We start from the raw sequence: 10,572 nt of genomic DNA on the forward strand, positions 1-10,572 counted from the left end.
CATATTTGTTTTTGTATTTGTTTTGTATTTGAATAGGCTTTATACAATAATCTTTAGCATATCATACACATACAAATGTAATCATAGCATATACAAACAATTAGTCCCATCAAATCATGTCATCGTCATAATCATCATCCAACACAAAGTGGTCTCACGTCATCATCTCGAAAATAGCGATACAAGTCCTCGATTACTTGCAAATATATCGTCATCCATCTAAACAATGGTATACACGAGAGGAGCTATCACTTTGAGTACATGAGTTCGTATCCCTCTCTCGCATTAGCGTGAACCTAAACTAACTATTGCCTGTTGCTCGGAAACCAGAAACCGGTACACCTGGGCCTGACACTCCGGCCACTCATCGTATATATACTCCTGGCGTAGCACTTCTTCGCCATCGATGATCTATGCACCTGCATCGTCACATGAGTCGATGATATGCAACATATATAGTTGAGCAACAGAAACAGACAGACTTGGCAAAAATAAAAACAACATATCATAAGCATAAATAACAAAGTTCATCGTACCCAAAATGCCCTACCTAGAGTGATCCTCGCTAGTGGAGGAGGAGGTCGGTTTAATTACATCACAAAAATTCGTCTGCCGCCCGGTAGACGTCGTCGCAATCACCAGAACCCTGTCCTTCATCGTTGCTAGCCATATTTCCTATGATTAAATCTAGTCAATTAATTCTAGACCTAATAAATTGAATAATGACATAAAAAAGGCCCATTGTTTTGCAGGAATGTTGACTCCTTCCTGGTGCGGAAAATCCCGGACACTCGATATGTCCTAGTTTGTAGCACAAGTCATGCCGAAATTCACGGAAAATTTCGGCATGACCTTTGCTAAAAAGTGGACAAATCGAGAACCTGAAATTTGCCGGAACAGAATGAAACAACATTCCGGTAAAATATAGGCCACTCAGCATCATTCCCTGGAAACAGTGTTCAAATATCGCTCTTCGACACCGCAACACATGTCCAAATATACACGAGCAACCACATGTCCAAATTTCACAAGCTAATTCAAAAATAAAGTGTAGAAGAAAATTCATTTAACTACTAATAGAACAAAATTCAGTCCTTTAGTGCTCTATAATGATGAAAGGAAAAAAATTTCAGTTAACTACTAATTTCATTCATTTAGGTTATTCATTTAACATCACCTAATTAACCTACTGTACCACTACTACTAGCAGCACTACTAACCTAATTAACCTAGCAAAACTCTAGTGCCCTAACTGAAAAACATCTAATTAACATCTACTGGTACCACTATTGCCCTAACCTAATTAACATCTACTAGTATCACTATATACTATACAAGCAGCATCTACCCTAATTAAACCCTACTACCCTAACTAACTTTTGTTGTAAACCAAATTTTTTGCTCTAAACTAATTTTTGCTCTAACATCTACTACTTAACATCCTTTGCTCTAAACTAAATTTTTTGCTATAAACAAACTTTTGCTCTACTAATTTTTTCTCTAAAATGCAAAGAGAGAGGAGTCGGGGGGAGGGGTGGGGGACTTACAGAGAGTGGAGAGACGGTGGCGGGGAGGTGCTCGGTGACGGAGGCAGGGGCGGAGAGGGTGGGCTCAGGCACGGGAAACGGCGGTCCTGGGCGGGCTCGGGCGGCGGTGAGGTGGAGGGCACCGACGGTGACGTCGAGGGCGGCTTCGGGCGGCAGCGGTGAGGCTGAGGGCGGCCTCGGGCGGCGGCGGTGAGGATGACGACGGCCTTGGGGGGAGACGGTGAGGTTGCGGGCGTCCACGCCGGCAGGAGATGGCGGCGAAGTGGGCGACGGAGAATTGGGGAGACGGCAGCGAGGGCGAGGGATTTGGGGAAGAAGTGTGGTGGCCGGGGGGCGGGGGGGAACCGCTATTTAAGTGAAACCTAACGGTAGCGCCTTTCCGAAATGCGCTATAGCTAAGTTAGCTACAACACGTTTCCTGAAACCCGCTACTGCTATTCCTTTCTCCTTTTTCCCCCTTTTTCTTTTATTTTTCTTTACATTTTTTTCCTTTCTCCTTTTTCTATTTTTTTCGTTTTCATTTACTTTTCTACTTGTTTTTCACTTTATTTTATTTCCGTTAGCAGCAGCGCCTTACACGTAAGCGCGCTACAGCTAAGGAGAGTAGCAGTAGCGCTGGGCCAGTATACGCGCTACTGCTAGGTTGGGCTAGCCAGGTACGCCCAGTTCAAACATAGCAGCAGCGCACTTCGCTTGTACGCGCTACTGCTAAAGTCATAGCAGTAGCGCGGTTTATTTACGCGCGCTGCTACTAAGTAGCAATAGCGTTTGATTTTGTACATCGCTACTAGTAACATTCTGTGTATAAGGTTTTCCCTAGTAGTGTGATGGCATTAGCGCTGCTTCGCAGCTGCTGTTGCCTTTGAGCTGTTCTATCTAGCGCTCTGTATCAGTACATGCCGTTGTGGAGCGGTACTTCATCTCACTCATTGTTGGGGGCGAAGATCGGCGGCATGGCGCTGTGGAGGCGCGACGCCCGATGAGCGGAGATGGACTTGTGCAGGAGGAGGTTGCTGTCTGGCGTCATGGTGATGTCGATGGCGGAGTGGCCTACACAAGGTAGAAGACTCAATATATTCTGAAGACGGACTTGTGGAAGATGGTTGCGATGACACAAGAGTGTGTCCGGCTGGATTGTGCCCCAGACCCGGTATGTGGCTCGGCTGGGGCTTCCGGCTTTTGATGTTAGGTTTAGGTGAGTGGTTTGGGTAGTGGCCCAGCTAGCATCCCTTCATCATATGGATAAGAATAGCGGTATATGTTGCCGAGATGGTGGATTCAGGAATATTGTTTGTAATACTTTGTAAGGTCCTCGAGAATAATTAATAAAGTGGCCGTATGCATCTCCCAGATGCAGTGGCTGGGGGTCATCCTCGAAAAAAAGAAAAAAAAGAAGCTAAGAGAGAGCTGGTCTGCTGCTGCCTCGGCGGAGCAAAATGGGTTTAAAAAATATATTTCGAGACAAACTCCTTGTAGGTGGTGCCAGCGGACATGGCGTTTAGTACTCCATTTTCTTTTGTACTCACTTTGTTTTTATTTAATCCGTGTATTTGTTTTGGTCAAAATCAAGCTTTGTAAACTTTGACAAAATTTATAAACAAAAATATTAACATATACAATAATAAATTAATACCATTAGATCCATTATTGGATACATTTTTTACAGCACATAGATTTTTTATGGTAAATACTTAAAAAAATTTATAAACTTGGTCAAACTTTATGAAGTTTGACTTTAGTCAAACATAATATGCAGAGTACTCTGCTTGCATGAGAGGTACCGGCAGTACTCCTCACCTTATCTTCAAGGCACGTGCTGCGCTTTTCTTTCTAGAGGGTGGCACAAGCTCACATTTACATCTTGACAGGCCTGAACCCTACAGCAGAGGGTGACACAATTTACATACACAAGTATTGATAGCCTAGTCCCAAACACTTACTAATTCTAAAACACTATGAAAACATCGTCATGATTCCAGCAGATATCTTCAAAATAGTAAAAGCTTTTAGACAATTTGTCTTAGGCAGCGGTGGAGATTGGTTCCCAGTGGCGTTTCTACATGTAAGTTGTGGGGAGCATCTTGAAAAACCAGGCTAAAATTATTGTACATTTATTGTACATTATGAAGAAAATAATTCAAAATTTAGCATCAAACCCACCGATTATTTCGGTTGGCTTTGCCACTGCATGGCCTTGATAAAAATACAAGGGGACTTTTTCTAAGGGAGGTTAGATTAAGAAAATATACTTTTCTGGCCCCTCCAAACATCCTTATTTTCTGGCACATTGTCTGGAATACATCGGAGAAAAGTAAAGGAACTAGGTATGGAATTTTCTTGGAAAGAAAGATATTGAATGAGGAAGGGAGACTGGAAAGCCCGAGTGGAGAAGTGGGAATCAGAGGGTGGATGGAGGAAGCCAAAAACTAAAATCAGGGAAGGATATTGAATAGAAGATATAATCAGGAGAAAGAGAAAGTGGCATGACGCCGGTCACGGGCAAATCGCCAAAGTCATCGTGAAAGTTACTGCAGCAGGGGAAAGTTTTTGCTGCTATCAGTTCTCTGTTTTTCTTAGCGAAGCTATCAGTTGTCTGCTTTTTTAGGCCTGGCAAAACGTAAAAGGAAAAAAAAAACTGGAAGGAGCAAAGCCCGCGGGCTCCACTTGCTGGCTGACTCACTTCAGTTGGTGATGCTGGGCCAACCATGCGGGTTGCTTGCAGCCGAATCATTGGCCAATGAATCAGCCCATGAACACGCCGTGCCTCTATTCCGCGTTGATTAGTGCTCTACCAATTGAGCTACATCCCCTTTCACATGCATTACACTAATTCAAGCAAATATTATTATTATTTTTTGCAAGAAAATTCTAATCTATTCATTTTCAATCATGGCATTACAAAGAACAATAGAGGTAAAAAAAATTACAACCATGTCAGTGGACCACTTAGCGACGATTACAAGCACTGGAACGAGCCAGAGGCGCACCGCTGTCATCGCCCCTCCCTCACTGGAGTCGGGCAAAGCTTGTTGTAGTAGACAGCCGGGAGGTCGTCGTGCTAAGATTCTATAAGACCAACGTACCAGATTAACAACCATTACCAATGAAGAAAGTCATATATCAGAAGGATCAAACCTGTAAACACACAAACGAAGACAAACGAAGACCGGATCCAAACAGACCCACCGAAGACCAGCACCGACCGAATCCCGCGTTATCCTACAGAGACAAATCTCCACACACCCTCCGACGATGCTATACGTGTCGATTTTGGGGTGAACGGACGTACCCTTTGGGGTAGCCGGTTGCGTGTTTATATACACGGGAAGAGCCCCCGTGGTGGCGTATACAAGAAGGATACGTATTGGGGTAGAGTACTACTCTATACCCAATACGTATAGTACAATAACTCTAATACCCCCCCTTAATCTAGACCTGGGAGAGGTTTAGATTACGTTTAAACTCATCTAAGTTTTTTACACATAATGTTTTTGTAAAACCATCTGCAATTTGATCCTTGCTTGATATGAACCTGACATCAAGTTGCTTGCGAGCAACCCGTTCGCGAACAAAGCAGAAATCTATCTCAATGTGTTTTGTACGGGCATGAAAAACTGGATTGGCAGACAGGTAGGTAGCACCAAGATTATCACACCATAGGCATGGTTTCACCTGAAGGGAAACACCAAGTTCACGAACTAGTGCTTCAACCCAAATAAGTTCAGCAGTGGCATTTGCAAGAGCTTTATATTCAGCCTATGTACTTGACCTGGACACAGTAGGCTGCTTTCTGGCACTCCAAGAAACAAGATTAGGCCCAAAAAATATAGCAAATCCACCAGTAGAGCGTCTATCATCCAGATCACCTGCCCAATCTGCATCGGAATAGGCACTGAGGAGGGTGGAACTGGACCGCTGAAAGGTAAGACCAACCCTACTTGTGCCCTGAATATACCTCAAAATACGTTTAACAGTAGTCCAATCTGCAGTAGTAGGATCATGAAGAAACTGACAGACCTTATTAACTGAAAAAGAAATATCAGGGCGAGTCAGTGTCAGATACTGAAGTCCCCCAACAATGCTTCTGTAATGTGTAACATCCTCAGATCCAAGAGGAGATCCATCTATCAAGCGTAATGTTTCTGTAGTGGAGAGGGGTGTTGGACATGGCGTGCAAGAGCGCATACCAACACGAGCCAGTAAGTCCGTAGCATATTTTTCCTGACTTAAAAGAAGCCCATTGGACTGTTTGTGAACCTCAATACCTAGAAAATAATGAAGATCACCAAGATCCTTGAGAGCAAAATCCGAACTTAAGCGATGAAGGAGAGCTGATATAGCCAAAACAGAGGAACTTGCAACAATGATGTCATCAACATAAATTAAGAGGAACATAGTGAGTCCTGGCTTATCAAAAAGGAACAATGAAGTATCAGCTTTGGACGGAAGAAAACCCAGTGTATGTAACTTGGAACTCAAGCGAGAGTACCAAGCTCGAGGAGCCTATTTCAGACCATATAATGCTTTATCAAGTCTGCAAATATAATTTGGATTAGTGGAAGACTGAAAACCTGGTGGTTGTTTCATGTAAACCTCCTCTTCCAGAACACCATGTAAAAACGCGTTCTTCACATCTAGCTGCCTTAAACTCCAGCCTCGAGAAACTGATATTGCAAGAACAATTCTGATAGTGGCAGCCTTAACAACAGGACTAAAAGTATCTTCATAGTCAATACCATATCTCTGTTTGAATCCTTTTGCAACAAGACGTGCTTTGTACCTATCCACAGTGCCATCAACATGTTTCTTGATGCCATAAACCCATTTGCAGTCAATGATATTTTTAGTGAAATAGGGGGGCACTAAATGCCAGGTTTTGTTAGCAACAAGAGCATCATATTCATCTTGCATAGCATGTTTCCAGTTTGGATCAGTAAGAGCCTCAGAAAGATTATTGGGTTCTCCTGTAGCTGTTAGAAGAGCATACCTAACAGTACCGTCAGTATATAGTTTTGGTTTTTGAATACCTTTTTGCAGCCTAGTTTGAACACCAACTACAGGGGTTGGTGCAGGAGTGGAGGGCACAGAAAATCCAGCTGGATTCGCTGCACCTGATTGCTCCAGATCCGAGGAGATCTCCCTCACGATTGATGCTCCAGTAGAAGCGAGCCACGAGTCGCCCTCGTCGGCCGCCCGCTCGGTCGCGCAGGGCGAGGCGCCCTCGTTGGCCGCCCCCTCGGTCGTGCGGGGCGAGGCATGCAGGCTGGGTCCCGCCCCTGTCGGCTAGTCGGCCACCGACCCATCCAGCGCGCGGGTGGCGCGGGTGAGCCGCACCTGTCCATGCTAGCAGGGCTGTTGGCTGCTGGCGCATGCAACGCGCCGAAATCCTCCTAGGAGTGCGCGCTGCAGTCTGACTGCACAGATTCCAGAGGAGAATTTGGACGAAAATCAGCCTCGGGTTTGCTCATATCTCCTGTTACTCCTGTTGTCCCATTCTGTTGTTGTGGAGCGTTATTTGATGTGTTTTTGGATGCATTTTCCTCAGAAGTTTGACCAGATGCTTCACCTGAAACAACCGGGGTTTCGTTGACAGCAACCTGAGGAGGATTAACAACAGGAACAAGATGCAAATAATGATCATTAGTAGGCACACCCCTATCCATACATTCCAAAGATGAGTTGTCTTGTGGAAGGAGAAGAATTTCTTCACGGAGACGTCGACCAGCATTAGGATTAAGAGAAGCAAATGGGAAAACATTTTCATCAAAGACAACATCTCGAGAAACATAGACACGACCAGTGGTCACATGAAGGCATTTAACACCTTTGTGACGAGGACTATATCCAAGAAAAACACACCGTTTGGATCGGAAGGAGAGTTTATGTTTATTATATGGACGAAGGTTGGGCCATCAAGCACAACCAAAGATACAGAGAGGCTCATAATTTGGTGTCATTTGGAGAAGTTTTCCTGTGGGAGTGTCAAAATTGAGGACTTTGGTAGGAAGCATGTTTATAAGAAAGGTAGCTGTGATGAAGGCATCATCCCAAAACTTGAGAGGCATAGAAGCGTTGGCAAGTAGAGAAAGGCCTACTTCAACAATGTGACGGTGTTTGCGTTCAGCAGAGCCGTTTTGCTGATGAGCATGGGGACATGATACATGATGAACAATGCCTATACGTTGAAAGAAACTGTTCAATTTTTCATATTCACCACCCCAGTCGGTTTGCATGGTGAGAATTTTGCGACCAAATTGGCGCTCAACATACTGTTGAAAATCAAGAAAAACTTGATACACTTCAGAACGTTTCTTAAGTAAATAAATCCAGGTAAACTTGCTAAAATCATCAATGAAGCTTACATAGTATGCATGTTTGCTTACAGAGAGAGGAGCTGGACCCCATACATCAGAAAATATTTGTTCCAAAGGAACTGTAGACACACTAGTGGATACAGGGTAGGGTAGCTGATGACTCTTAGCCTGTTGGCATGGATCACATATGTAAGGATTTATTTCTGGGGAATGTAAAAGTTTATGCTTCCTAAGAATTTTCTGAACAATAAACGAAGATGGATGGCCTAGACGACGATGCCATGTAGAGGATGAAGGCTGAATAGTAGCAAGAGCATGCTTGGAGGAATCTGAAGACACAAGAACGAGTGGATACAAGCCTCCATGACAGGGACATCTAAACACGGCGCGCTTCGTTGCCTGATCCTTAATCAAGAAGAAAAAAGGGTGAATTTCCAGATATTAATTGTTGTCTAGACCAAGTTTATGAGCAGAAAGTAAATTCATAGATGCATCAGGAAGATGTAAAATATTGCGAAGTTGGATAGAGCTATCGGGGGTGTGCAAAACAGAATGACCAATATGTGCAATATCCATACCTTGTCCACTAGCAGTATTAACTTGATCATGCCCCTGATATGGTTCATGAACATGGAGCTTGTTGAGCTGGCCAGTAACATGATTGGCTGCGCCTGTGTCTATGTACCAGTTTGTATCAACACCATAGGCACCTTTGGTCTCCTTTGGTGGCTTGTCAGTATCATCATCATCACCATAGCGCCACCAACACTCATCAGCCGAATGACCTTCCTTTTTGCAAATTTGGCAGAAGATACCTTCCTGCCATGGGATGGCACGACGATCCTTGCGCCCTCCTTTCGGACGACGATCCTGACGTGGGCGCTGCTGCTGCTGGAGTGGATGTTGTTGGGGAGGACGTTGAGGGCGCTGTTGCTGTTGTGGAGGAGGCATGTAGGGGTGCATATACGGCACTGGAGCAAACTGCTGCGGGTACAGAGCCGGTGGAGGGTACTGATGAGGCATATAAGGAGCCGGCTGGTTGTATGGAGGCATGTATGGAGGCGGTGGAGGGTACTGTGGAGCAGGCACATACTGAGGGACCGAAGGATACTGGTGGGGCGGCTGGTAGGAAGGATGATGAGGGGGCATGTATAGTGCTGGTGCTGGTTGTTTCACCGGACCTCCTGCAGAGTCAAGGTTCGGACCACGAGCAGCAACATTAACAGATGACATGAACGACCCAGAAGCTTGGCCAGTAACAGAGAGCATAGCATCACGGCTTTCATAAGACAGCAGCTGAGAGCACATGTCATTGAGAGATGTGGAGGGAACAACTTTGAGAGCAGCAACAAAACCATTATAGGAACTATCAAGTCCATTCATGATATAATCCTTGAGTTCATCATCATCAACAATCTTTCCCGCAGTAGCAAGTTCAGAAGAAAAACCTTTCATCTTGGTGATATATTGTTGGGCTGTCATATCAAGTTTCTTTGTGTTGGTGAGTGCACCACGGAGATTGGAAACCCGTGATTTGGACTAAGAAGAAAACAGATCGTGGATAGCATGCCAAACTTCAGCCGCATGAACCATACCGTAGACATGAGAGAGAATATCTTCTGACAGAGAGTTGACGATGTAGCTTACGACCTGTTGATCCCGCATAATCCAGACATCATAGGCAGGATTGGGAATCTGGATCTTCTCCTTGTCAGCATATTCACAATCGATGAACTCAGGCGGTGGCAGATCGACACCTGCAAGCAAGCGCATGACGCGAGCTCCACGGAGGGTGGGAAGGACTTGAGCTTGCCACGAGAGGAAGTTGTCCCGCGTGAGCTTTGTGGTAGGGGGAGCGCCAAGGGTCGCCCCAGCAGAGGAAGACGAAGATGCCATGGATGTTGTGTTACGACAAAGATCGGCTAGGGTTTGGGTGTTGGAGGGTTTTTGAAGAATGGAATTTTCCTGAAGGCGATCGAAGCGATCAAGGACGTGGTGTTTGTAGGCGTGATCCTGTAGAGGCTAAGTTGTTGGTGTGAGGTCGGTAGGGGAGACCTGGCGGCGACGGAGAGAAGCTCCAGAGGCGGCGGCTAGAGGGAGGGAAGGGAGGGGCCTGATACCATGTCGATTTTGGGGTGAACGGACGTACCCTTTGGGGTAGCCGGTTGCGTGTTTATATACACAGGAAGAGCCCCCGTGGTGGCGTATACAAGAAGGATACGTATTGGGGTAGAGTACTACTCTATACCCAATACGTATAGTACAATAATTCTAATAATACGCACTATTGGAACGGGGATAGAACGTAGGAGACATTATTCCTACTAAGGGACGTCACACCGCCACACTGCCCCAATCAAAGACGCTGAATCTAACAAGAACGGTGTCTCTCCCGCCGGCGGGGGACCGAGATCCTCCGCACCTGCATGGCCTAGAGGCCATCGGAGATGAAGCGGGTCGGCAGCGACACCGACAGGAGAAGAAGAGCTTTTCTTGTGGAGGAGGAAAGTGATATGAATATGTTAGAATGATACTACATACTAAGCGAACAATATTAATTAACTGACTGCAATCAAGAAAAATAATGGAGTAAATATATATCCGGAGAAAAGCATGAGTTTGTTTCCATGCAAGCGTGAGAGCTATATATGCAGCATGCCTGAGCAGGCTGTACTTAAACTAGTTTCTTCGTATAACAAACAAAACGGTCA

This window comes from Triticum dicoccoides, chromosome 3B (genome assembly GCF_002162155.2).
Source record: "Triticum dicoccoides isolate Atlit2015 ecotype Zavitan chromosome 3B, WEW_v2.0, whole genome shotgun sequence".
Taxonomy (NCBI): domain Eukaryota; kingdom Viridiplantae; phylum Streptophyta; class Magnoliopsida; order Poales; family Poaceae; genus Triticum; species Triticum dicoccoides.